This window comes from Lissotriton helveticus, chromosome 5_1, assembly GCF_964261635.1.
Source record: "Lissotriton helveticus chromosome 5_1, aLisHel1.1, whole genome shotgun sequence".
Taxonomy (NCBI): domain Eukaryota; kingdom Metazoa; phylum Chordata; class Amphibia; order Caudata; family Salamandridae; genus Lissotriton; species Lissotriton helveticus.
In genome coordinates, this window is record NC_136065.1 from 1388864031 (window position 1) to 1388877002 (window position 12972).

General features: G+C 54.3%; 1 protein-coding gene across 1 annotated transcript in view; it reads right to left on the minus strand.

The window, feature by feature from the left end:
- The window catches only part of TBC1D22B (TBC1 domain family member 22B), a 338740-nt gene that overhangs the window by 53046 nt on the left and 272722 nt on the right, over positions 1-12972 (minus strand). The window lies entirely within an intron of this gene.

Here is a 12972-nt window from a genome sequence, read left to right on the forward strand (position 1 = left end):
ACTTCGGCAAATACTCAGGCTATTCCATTAATTGGTGTTAGAAAGTGCCATCTTTCTTGCATTGGTATGCCCCCACTTTTTTCTAAACTGCTGATGTGCTTTGACTAAGTGTGCCCTGGGTTCCTGCCAACCAGGTACACAGGGCCTGTGTTCCTTCCCTAAAACTATGCTGAAACAAAAGACCCAATTGGCATCTCTGGCCACCTGTCAGCCCCTAGTAAATGGTACCCTAGGTACCCAGGGCATGGTGACCAGGGAAGACCCCTGAGGGCTGCAGCACTTATTGTGCCACCCTTGGGGGCCCTGTACCCTGGCACCCACACACTGCCTTTGCAGGCTGAGTGCCTAAGTACAGAACTAAAACAAGAGTCGACATGGCACACATCCCTGTGTGCCATGCCCCAGAACCCACTGCCCTGGCATACTTCCGCCACCCCTCTAGCTGGGTGCTCTATGCCAGAGGTGAGGGCACAGGTGCATAAGCCCTGTGCCCCTACAGTACCCAGGGCCAGTCCTGGGCACTGTAAGTGCAGTGATGCCATTAAGAGTATATGGTGCTGGGAGGTTGTCATTACGAACTCCACAGCACCATAATGGCTACACTGAAGACTGACAAGTTTGGTATCAAACTTCTCAGCACATTAAACCCATACTGATGCCAGTGTGGGATTTAATGTAAAATGCACCATAGGGCATCTTAGAGATGCCCTCTGAAACCCTAACCTACAATCCACGTCTGGCTGAGTGGCTGCAGAGGCTGCCACACAACAGACATGTTGCTGGACCCCTGGGTAGTAGAGCCCCCGGTCTCCTGGGCCTGCAACAATGCACATCCTGGGCGAGGTGCTAGGTCTCTTCCCCAAGGATGGGCAGGCGGAAGCTTCAAAGGCATGTCGCCTCTGTGAGCTTCTCCAGACCATTTGCTGCACCCAGCTACCAGCCACCACCAGTCCTGCCCCCCACTCTGGCGGGAAGACTGGTGGGAAAAACTACGTCAGGAATGGGGGGTGCGAGCCTGTGCCAACCCCACCCCTCAGGTGGGGGAGACGAGGTGAAGCACAACCCCGGGCTCCGGCCATCTTGAAGATGGGGAGCCCTGCCCTATCACAGCTAGGCTCCTGCTTCCCCCCCCCCTCCCACAGGAGAGGAGCAGGCTAGGGGGTGTATCCACCCCAGGGCAGGGACCCATTGGTCCCTGCCCTTGCCCTACCTGTAACGCACCTAAATTCAGTATTTAGGGGCTCCCTGAAGCACAAGTTACTACTTGTGTAACGATCTATATGTAAGAAACATTAGTTAGTATTAGATTCCTTACCTTAGAATATCCCCAGGCGTCAGACTGGATCCGGAAACGTTTGCGTAGCAGTACCCTTGCGCGTCGGTAGGCGTCGTCTGCGGCTCCGCGTCCGTCGTCGGCGTCGTGATGACGTCGTCGGAGTACTTAGACGCCGCCTCCGCGTGCTGACGTCAGTTCTTAGACACAGCTTTTCCGCGCCAGAAACGCAGAGCCATGTTAAAAACCAACACTGGTGCCATTGAAACTAGGGCCCTGAAAGTGGGTAACCCTAACCCAAGATATTGGTTCGCAGAATGGGGAGGATGGGTGGGTCGGTAAGGAATCTAATACTAACTAATGTCTCTTACAGATATATCGTTACACAAGTAGTAACTTGTGCATCTGAAAGAGACACGTTAGTATTAGATTCCTTACCTTAGAATAGATACCCCAGCAATACCAACCCCGGTTTTGGGTCTGCGAACCAATAATCACACCAGAAAGTCCTGGAGGACAGAACGTCCAAAGAAGCCATCCCTCCGGACTTGGCTGTCCAGGCAGTAGTGTCTTGCAAACGTGTGCTGCGATGCCCATGTAGCTGCCTGACAGATGTCTTGTAAGGGCACTCCCCGGCCCAGGGCAGTTGTAGTCGCCGTGGCTCGGGTAGAGTGAGCCCGCAATCCAACAGGGGGCTCCTTTCTAGCCAAGGACTAGCATGCCTGGATACACAAGATGATCCACTGGGAGATGGTCCTCTTGTGCACCGCTTTCCCCTTCTTAGCGCCCACGTAACCAACAAAGAGTTGGTCATCCACCCGGAACTGGCGTGTGCTATCCAAGTAAAATGAGAGCGCACGTTTTGGGTCCAGACGGTGGAGCCGCTCTTCCTCTTTAGAGGGATGCGGTGGCGGGAAGAAGGTTGGCAAGGTGATAGACTGCCCGATGTGGAAGGCCGTGACAACCTTGGGCAGGAAAGATGGCTTAGTACGCAACACCACTTTGTCCGGATGGACAGAAAGGAAAGGTGGAGTACAAGAAAGGGCCTGGAGCTCACTCACTCTCCTGGCAGAGATGATGGCAACCAGGAAAGCAGTCTTCAGAGTAAGAAGGCGGAGAGGACAGTTGTGAAGTGGCTCAAAGGGAGCGCACATCAGAAACGTAAGAACCAGGTTCAAGTCCCACTGAGGCATCACAAACGGAACAGGAGGGAATGTGTGTGTGATGCCCTTTAGAAATCTATTTACAATAGGGGACTTGAACAAAGAAGGTTGATCAGGCAGCCTTAGAAAGGCTGAAAGGGCAGAAAGGTAGCCCTTGATAGTGCCCAGAGCAGAGCCCTGCTGGGCAAGGGAAAGAAGGAAGAGAAGAACCTCAGAGAGAGGGGGAGCAAGAGGATCCACAGCCTTTGCTGTGCACCATGCCACAAATCTGTTCCACCTGCAGGCGTATACCGACTTTGTGGAGGGACGCCTGGCTGCCAGAATGACGTTACAGACTTCAGGAGGCAAGTCAAATGGCCTCAACTGTCGCCGCTCAATCTCCAAGCATGGAGGTGGAGACTGGACAGGTTCGGGTGGAGGACCGTCCCCTGCTGCTGCGACAGAAGGTCCTCCTGAAGAGGCAGACGAACCGGGGGATCGACTGACATACTGAGTAGCTCTGGATACCAGTACCTTCGTGCCCAGTCCGGAGCCACAAGGATGACTTGGGCCCGTCGCGCTTGATCTTCTTCAGCACTCTGGGCAGAAGTCGTATAGGAGGAAAGGCGTACAATAGACCGCAACTCCACTCGCGACAAAAAGCGTCTCCGAGCGAGTGCCGCCTTGGAAATTCCAACGCGCAGAACTGATGACATTGCGCGTTCTCTTCGGTGGCGAATAGATCTAACCAAGGCTCTCCCCATTGCTGAAAGAGGCCTTGCGCCAAGTCCGAGTTCAGCCGCCATTCGTGATCCATCATGCATCGACGGCTGAGCTCGTCCGCCCTGGCGTTCAGAGAACCTGCCAGGTGTTGAGCCACCAGGGTCACGCCCTGGCGTTCCATCCATTGCCAGAGGCGCAGAGCCTCCTGGCAAAGGGTCCACGACCCCACCTCGCCCTGTTTGTTGCAGTACCACATGGCGGTGGTGTTGTCCGTGAACACCTGCACTACACTCCCCCGGAAAGAGGGGAGGAATGCCTTCAGTGCTAGACGAATCGCCCGTAACTCCAACAGGTTGATGTAGAGCCGGGCCTCCGCCGGAGACCAGAGGCCTCCGATCTCGGCCTCTCCCATGTGGCCTCCCCAGCCCTGGAGGGACGCGTCCGTCACAACTACGTGCTCCGGTTGGGGAAGAGAGAGGGATCTGCCGCTGACCCAATCGCGGTCCGTGAGCCACCACTGCAGCTGTCTCGCAGTGCCCTCCGAGATCAGGACGTGGTCGGACAGGTTGCCCTGATGCTGGGCCCACTGAAACTTCAGGTCCCACTGCAGAGCCCGCATCCGCCACCTGGCGTGATGCACCAGTAGGATGCAGGAGGCCATCAGCCCCAGAAGCCGCAGCATCAACCTGACCGAGACCCGGGATAACGGCTGAAAGATGGGAATCCAAGCCTGAATATGCCGGACCCGCTGTTCGGGTGGATAAACCCGAAACCGCGCCGAGTCGAGAACCGCTCCGATGAAAAGGAGCTTCTGAGAGGGGCACAGGTGTGACTTTGGCACATTGAGGGAGAACCCCAGCTGGTGCAGGAGATCTGCCGTAGTCTGGAGGTGGCTGACGACTGTCTGGGGCGAGCCCGCCTTCAACAACCAGTCGTCGAGGTAGGGGAAGACTGAAACCCCTAACCTGCGTAGATGAGCTGCAACCACCGCCATCACCTTTGTGAACACCCGCGGGGCGCTGGTAAGGCCGAAGGGGAGCACGGTATACTGAAAGTGCTTGTGGCCAACCGTGAACCGCAGGTAGCGCCGGTGGGCCGGCAGGACGGGGATGTGGAAATAAGCGTCCTGCAAGTCCAACGCTACCATCAGGTCTCCTGGGTCCAGGGCAGCTAGGACCTGAGCCAGTGTCAGCATTTTGAACTTCTCATTCCGGAGGAAGCCGTTGACGTTCCTTAGGTCCAAGATAGGGCGTAGGCCCCCTTTGCCCTTCTTGGGTACCACAAAGTAGTGGGAGTAGCAACCACACCCTACTTCTGGCCCAGGAACGCGCTCGATGGCCCCCTTGGCCAAGAGGGCCGTAACTTCCTCCTGCAGAAGTCGCAAATGATCCCCCGATACACGGTGGTTCTGCGGTGGCATGGCTGGAGGAGTCGCCTCGAAGGGGAGGCAGTAGCCCCTTCGGACAATTTGCAGCACCCACCTGTCCGAAGTGACAGTGCGCCAGTGGAGGTGTTGATGGCGAACCCTGCCCCCCACTGGCGTCACATGGGCCTGAAAGCACGGACTAGGAGGATTTAGAGGCGGATGCCGCGGGGGAAGGTGTGGACTGACCTCGCCGTTGTCCCCGACCGCCGGGACGGTGGTTCCCACGGCCGCCACCGCGTTGGGTATTACCTTGCGGAGCGTGGCTGGCAGCACGTGTGGGTACACCCCTTCCGTGGCCACGAAAGGAGTGAAAGGCAGCCGATTGCTGGCGCGGGGCCGAGAGGCCCAAGGACTTGGCCGTAGCACTGGAGTCCTTAAAGCGCTCAAGCGCATGGTCTGCCTTGTCGCCAAAGAGGCGACGGCCATCAAACGGCATGTCCGTCAGTGTGTTTTGGACATCGGCCGAAAAGTTGGCGGACCTCAACCAGGCGTGGCGTCTGACCGCCACCGTCGTTGCCATCGCTCTACCTAGTGAGTCGGTGGTATCCAGCCCACACCGGATAGAATATTTGGCTGCATCCCGGCCCTCCACAAGGGCTTGGCCGAGTTTGGCCCATACCTCCAACAGACACTCTGGCAGCACTTCCGCAACCGTATCCCACAGAGAGTGGGTGTAGCGGCCCAAGAGGCATACGGTGTTGGAAGACCGCAGTCCCAGACTAAGGGAGGAGAAGATCTTTTTACCGTACTGCTCGTACCTCTTGGATTCCCTGTCCGGCAGCACCGACGGGAATGCGGGCTGGGAATTGGAGGCCTGGATGACCAGGCTCTCGGGGGGGGGGATGGGTGGACAGGAAACATGGGTCGCCCAGGGCTGGGCGGTGGCGTCTGGCCACGTTCCTATCTACGGGCGAACCCGTAGCGGGCTTGGACCAAGTGCCCAGAAGAACGTCGGTCAAGGCCTCATTAAAGGGCAGCAGAGGCTCGGCCGAGCTTGACTGCAGTTTAAGGACCTCAGTGAGGAGATTAGTCCTCACGGCCGCGACTGGGAGCTCAAGGCTCAAGGCCTTGGCAGCCCTCATCAACACCACACTGTAGGTTGCCCCCTCCTCCGAAGCCACGGTAGGAGGGGAGACAAAACCAGTGTCTGGGGAGGTGTCCAGGCCACTGGCCTCCCCAAGGTCTCCTGCCCAGTCCTCAGAAGACTGACACTCTCGGGTCAGAGGGTCCTCAGACCCCTCCCAATCCCCTTCATCACCCATCTCCTGATACTCAGGGTTCTCAATCAATGGGGCCTGTTCATAGAAATTAAACTCCCCAAGCGGCGTCGGGAGCGGCGCCCATCAGGGCCGTCCCGACGCCGGAACAGTAGCAAAGGAGGTATCGGGGACGGCGCCGCCCGAGGACGGCGCCGGAGGCGACACCGGATGGTCCGACGCCGGGGAGGTCGTAAGGTCCACCGGCGACGACCCAGATCCCGAAGAAGGTCTAGCGGGGTCCCGCGGCGCCGTGCCCGAAGGCCCGGTGGCGCCGGGACCGCTCGACCCTGCGGCGCCGGGCCCGAAGGCACCGGCGGTGTCGGGATTGTGGGGCCCGAAGGCGCCGGGCCCGAAGGCGTCGGGGCCGAAGCACCTGACGGCGTCGGTCCGAAGCCCCCGACCCGCTAGAGGCCCCAGACGGGTCCGCTGGGCCCGGAGGCGCCGCGGAGCCCGTCGGAGGAGAGTTTTTCCTCATGGCCATGAGGAAGCGCTCAATCTCCTCCGGCGGCTCGTCTTGCCCAGGGACCCGAGGGTGTGGGGCTGGACTCGGCGCCCGCGACTCCGACGGAGCCGCGTGGGTGGTGTCACCCAAACCCCCGGCCGCATCGCACGAGCGTCGGGGGGGGGGGAGTCCGAGGAGCGATGGCGCCTCTTGGACTTCTTGTGCTTCTTACCTGACGATGACTTCGACCCGGAGGAGTGCGGCCTACTCTCGGAACTGTGGTGGCTCCGAGCCCGAGACCTGTCCCTCGACCTCCCGTGGGACCGAGACCTCTCGTGGCGCGGGACCGACTGCCGGAGTTCGAGCCGCCTGTGGGACCGCTCCCGCCTGGCTTTCGAAGAGAGGGCCCGGCAGTCGGAGCAGGCCTTGTCGTCGTGGTCGATGCCTAGACAAGTTAGGCACAGGTGGTGAGGATCCGTGACCGACATCATGCGGTCGCAATCCTCGCAGTGCTTAAAGCCAGGCATCCCTACAGCACCTATCGGAGTCGTAAGACTTCGAGAAATGACCAAAAGTGATCCAAAAAGTTAGTCAAAAATTGACTAAGGGTCACTGCTTTTTCCAGATCTGCGCTTGCTGGCGCGGAAAAAAGAAGAACTGACGTCAGCACGCGGAGGCGGCGTCCAAGTACTCCGACGACGTCATCTTGGCGCCGACGACGGACGTGGAGCCGCAGACGACGCCTACCGACGCGCAAGGGTACTGCTACGCAAAAGTTTCCGGATCCAGTCTGGCGCATGGGGATATTCTAAGGTAAGGAATCTAATACTAACGTGTCTCAGATCCTTCCTTCCTCAGATCCCGATACCAAAAAGAAGAAAGAAGATTAAGAAAAAGACCCGTCGTGCAGCTGCTAACAGGACAACAACAACTGACTTGGCCCCAGCCCTACAGGTCTGTTGTTCCTGCAAACTGCTCCTGCCAAAACCCGGTGACCCTCGCGAACAGCAACCTTGGGACCCCCAGAGGACCTGCCTGCCTTGACCCTCTTGTAGATTGGGACTCCCATCAGCAGAGGCTCTGCTGCAACAACCCACCTGGTGCCCACCAGGAAGCTCCGGACCAGCCCACTCTGCACCAGCCGAGCCCCGGCCGGGCCAACCCGAACCAAGACCATGAGGACGTCCCCCCGGCGACTGGGACCCGAAGTCCAGTGGCCAAAGACCCTCCTCGACGAACCAGCCGACACCTGCAGACTCAGAACCAGGGGCCACCCCTACCACGACTAGCCGAGGGTAAGCTTTTCCGATGCCCAAAGACCCCCCTGCACCCGGCGCCCTACAGCCCCCTGTGCCTCCCTTTGGGGTACCTTCCTGTGCTCCAAGATCCCAACTTACCTCTCGACGTGCTGGTCGCCCCTGGAGAGTCTCCGTCCCCGAGCCTGCAGCCTTTGTTCCCTCTTCAAGATCCTCATTGGATAACATTGAGCGCCCGACGGCTCAAAAGCACCCTGCACCCAGCCGCCCGAGTGCCGCTGGCTGTGACCCCTTTGTCCTATATTACCTTCCCCCCTTGCACTGAGCAAGTGACCAGGAGCCCAGCTCCCAGAGCTGCGTGGCCTGCTAGCCAGCAGCCACCAACCGAAGGCCCCCTTTCCCTCATTGGATATCAATGAGCCTATCTACCTCTGCACCCGGCCGCCCCTGTGCCGCTGGGACTGAACTAACTGTACTCACCTGACCCTGGGGGACCCCTGAGTCTATACCCAGAACCTTAACTTCACCAACCAAGTAAGTACTCACCTGGAAACCGGTAACTCACCTGCCATTGGATAACATTGACCCATTTTTGACTCGAAAATCTTTTAAGTGTGAAGTTTTGAAAACTGAAAATATTCCTATAAAATCAGCCAAAGTTCGAATTCCAAAGTACTCACCTGTGATCAGGGGAGACGCCAGTACTGTACCTTTCAGCCCAGTACTGAACCCCAAAAGTAATCCCTAGCGGGTTTACTAGTAATCTGTATTTACTCCATAGGAACCCATTGTCTGCTTTTCTATGAAATTCTTCTTAGTGTCTACTTTTGAAAACTACAAATATTCTTTAAAAATCGTATGAAATACTGAAACGCAATTACCTACCTGTTTTGAGTTAAGCCCCAAGTGCTGGCCCTAGGAGACCAGTGCTGGGTTACAAAAGTAACACGATCGTACTTTACCTGCAACCTGAATTTCTTCCCATTGAATAACATTGTCAGATTAACATTGAAAAGTTTCTAAGTGTGAACTTTTAAAACAGCTTTATATTCATGGAAATTCATCACAGTAACTAAAACGTTTTTGCTAATCTGGTTTCAGCTTAGACCCCAGGACTAAATCTAAGGTCTGGTCCTGGAACTACCAAAGTAATCCATAAAGTAATCAACTGTCCTTATCTGTGAAAAACCCATTGAGCTCAATGCTAGAGTGTGTCTCAGAACTGTGTTGCTCACTATCTATCCTGTAATTATTGTGTGCACAAACTTTATTGCTCCTTTGCAAAGTATTTACATGAGTACTCATGTAAATATGAATGTATATGTATAAATGAAAAGTATATTTTTATAACTGTTGGTTCTAAAAATAAAACAACTATATCCGAGGATATAACAACAATTGGCCTGGAGTTCAGTTCTTGAGTGTGTGAAACCTTTTGCTGACTGAGTGTGTACAACAAAAGCTTTACACTGTCCTCTGGTACTGCCTTTTTGCTTGACCAAGCTACCACTTTGGAGAGTAAGGTCAGTTCTGACTTTAACCTCTGTCATACCTCTGTGGTTGGTGGACTCTATACACACTGTACTTCATTCTAGTCCAGTATATATATAGCCACTTTCTCACAATTGGGTTAAATCGTTTTTTTATGTTCTGAAGGGCTCAATTCCTCGACTTCCCATGGGATGTGTGCTAGAAGTGGCCACCAACGGTTTTCGCTACCTCTTGGATTTTAACACCCTGAGCCTCAACTTTTTCATGACAAGAACTTAGCTGCCCCATTGGATAGACTAAGGAATGATGTCACTCATTGGAGATCCTTGCCACTTCCGTTGCGCGGCCGGGCGGCCTTATTCAAGGTGCTCGCTCTCCCACGGTTTTTGTATGTCCTTCAGAAGTGCCCATACAAGATTTCAGACTCATTTTAATAGTATTGACAATGAGGTTAGGATCACTGCTGTGGAGTGGGAAGGCGCCCCATATAGCTCTGCATAAATTAACTAAAGGGTGGTATGATGGGGACACTGCCCTTCTGAATAAGCGACTTTACTACCAGGCATCGCAGCTCGTGGACCCAGCCTATATGCTTGACAGATATCAGATGGGGAGGGAGGGTTACCTTGGTGCTCTGTATGCAAAGGTCCGAAAAGGTAGATATCTGGGCCCCATGGCCTGCATGGTGGAACTTTGGCATCAGGCTTCTAAACGCTTAGGCTGGGCTGACGTATTGACTCAGTCCACTCTGTTGTGGTACACCCAGAAGTTAGGACTGTTGTGCAACCAACCAGGGTTCGACAAATGGGATGCGATCGGACTCTCCAACATAGGCCACCTTGTTCAAAAAGTAAAAGTCCTAACGTTCCAGGAGCTGCAGGAGAAATATGAAATGGTTCGGGGGAGCTGTTCCAATATTTACAGGTCCGTCATGTCCTAACGACAGTTCTCTCAGATATGGATGGCCTTCCGGAATCATTCCCACTGGAAGATCGGCTGCTCTCTGAACCAATCTCAAGCAAAGCTATTTCTTTAACGTATTGCAAGCTATGTAATAACTTACTCGATCTTTTTGAGGCTCTACTTAGTCGGTGGCAAGCTGACATCGAAGATATAGATGATGAGGACTGGCAAACAGCATTAATGTCACCAAAGAGGCAGCCATTTCGCTCCACTTCCGTTTGATCCAATTAAAAAATTTACACAGAACATACCTCACCGGAGTCACACTGGCAAAAATTGGAACTAAGCAGGATGCATTTTGCCTGAGGAGGTGTCACCAAGAAGCCACCTTTTATCATACTATATGGGACTGTCCATCCCTATGAGCCATTTGGGAGCGGGTAACACACATGCAAGACGCACTCGGGAAAGAGATTAGCCTCACTCCACCACTGGAGCTCCTCAACATCTGGGAAGCGGCTGATCTCACAGAAGTAGAACAACAATTGGTCACCTTAGGTTATACATTAGTAAAAAGAGCAATAGCAATGAAGTGGGGGGTAGCGGGGCAATCCTCGACAAATGTCTAAGCGGCCGAACTGGACAAGTGTATGTTTGCAGAAAAAGTGTTTAAATCTAGAGGATGTCCCAAGAAATGGGACAAAAAATAATGAGAGTGGAATAAATACTGAGGGGACCTATGTATATCCCTGACTGAGGAAATGGAAATGTCTAGGAATAATCATTATGCATCTGATCTGATTGTAGGAGTAATACCTGTGTAAAACAATATGCACCCGATGTTCTACGGTCTAATGGTTTGTAAATTAATACACACAATGATTGGAAGTTTCTATTAAATAAAAAAAAAATGAAATGACTAAGGGCACCGTTCTCTCCGGATCTGGGCTGGCTGATGTGGAAAAAGAAAGAACGGACGTCAGCACGCATGGGCGGCGTCTAAGTAGATACCGCGATGTCATTCCGGCGATCACGACGCCAACGACGAACGCGGAGTCGACCAACGCCACCTACCGATGCGCAGGGGTACTGCTGATGAAAAATTCTCCGGATCCTTCAGATACAGACATACCCCCTGTCACACCCAGCCCTTCCTGTGTTGTCGTTGTCTAGAGAGAATGCACAAATTGTAGCTGTCACCCAGCCCAGACGTGTATTGGAGAAAGGCTGCGAATAACAAAGTGTCATAAGCACAGAGACATGTCCACTTCCAAAAGTGGTATTTCGGAAATAGTAATGTAAAATCCAACTACACCAGTAAGTAGGATTTATCACTACTATTCTAAACATACCAAACATAGTAACACAGCTCCTTTCTAATGAGGAATTGCCACTTAAAAGTATATAAGGGAATTCCCAATGCTAGCTTATGACAGGAGTAGGTCTCACAGAAGTGAAAAACGAAATAGGCTGCTTGTCACTACCAGTAAAAGTAAAAAAAAAAAAAGATACAGGTCGTACTTTCACCTACACAGCCCTCTGCCCATAGGATTACCTAGGACCTACCTTAGGGGTGACTTATGTGTAATAAAAAGGAAGTTTAAGGCTTATAAATCAAATATGCAAACCAGGTGCAATCTAATCATATGTTTAGTGGGGAGAGTACATGCACGTTAGCGCCGGTAAAGTGCCCAGAGTCCTAATGCTAAAAAAAAAAAGGTGGTCAGAAAAATAGGCAAAAGGCAAAAGGTTTGGGGATAACCCAGCAGAGGAGAGGGCCAGGTCCAACACCAACAATTGAAACTCACTTTACAACCAAAGGAGAGACCTCAGGTCAAGAATCGCCCCACTGCTGATAGCTCAAACTTGCCAAAAAACTGTCAAATAAACTGCCTACTAAATCCAGATCCATTAATCATTTGCATTTTAGAGGGGCTTTCATAACCAAGAAGTACTCCTTCTAAGGCCAACTCCCTGTTTGATTTGTACATGCTTCTCACATATCTATCTTCAAATTTCTTTGACTTCTGTCACATGCATACAAAGCCTTCCAATGCTGCTGTGTCAAGTTTTTAGCACACTTGCTGAGCCTCAAGCATAGCACTAATACTAAAAATTAATAGATCGCACCACTATCAACATCCATTTTCCTTCCACACACCTCTGAGCCATTGACCCACGGTTTGGAAAACACTTTGGAACCTCAACGAGCAGTGTAAAAGTTCAAGATAAAAGTTACAATGCAGGGGCGTGGTCAAGGGCGTCAAGATGGCGGTCACACTCTAAGAGTGCTCCGGACCCCCCGTCCGTTATCTGCCCTGCATCCGCCAGCAGCACCCTTTATTACCGGACCCACCTGGCACTGCTGCACTGTCCTTGCCGGTGGGCACCTCCCACAGAGTTTGGGGTCTCCCGTAGGTCTCTGGACGCCTCTGCTGCCCAGATCCCACCGGGCCACGGGGCCGGCAAGATGGCGGCCCCCTACTAATCCCTGAAGCAGCCAGATCCCCCTCGGCGGCGGCGACCCTCTTGCAGCCCCGCGGACTTTCTGTCTGCGCCGGGGGGGCGGAGACGGGGGCGAGACATCTGCACTCTCCACGGCCCTGAAATCCTGCCCGGGGTCGCTGTGCCCCCCCTGCCTGGCTCGGAGGCGCAGCGCGGGCCCCGGGTGCATAGCGAAGTAGCTGGTGGACCCTGCGGGGGCCTGTCAGGGGGCGGCAGGGGCTGAGGGACACCCCTGCCGCGCCCATTTGTGGGCCCCCGTGTGCCGCGGACCCATCCGGTCCCCTGCTTGCGGTCGCCTGACTGATGAGGCAGTGGCGGGCCTAGTGGCCGAGAGGAGAGGCCTGCCGGCGACTCGGGGCTCCTCCCCTGGACTCTCGTGATCTATGGTCCCTGCCTGCCTGGGCCCTGAAGCCTGAGGGGATCGTTTTTGCGGGGCGGCCGCCCGGGCCCAACTCCGCGACTGCGGGACTGCCCCCTGATTCTCCCTGCATTGCCGCCCATTAGAGCCCACCTACTCAGCCCCTTCCGCATCCGCGTTGAGGCCGGGGCCGC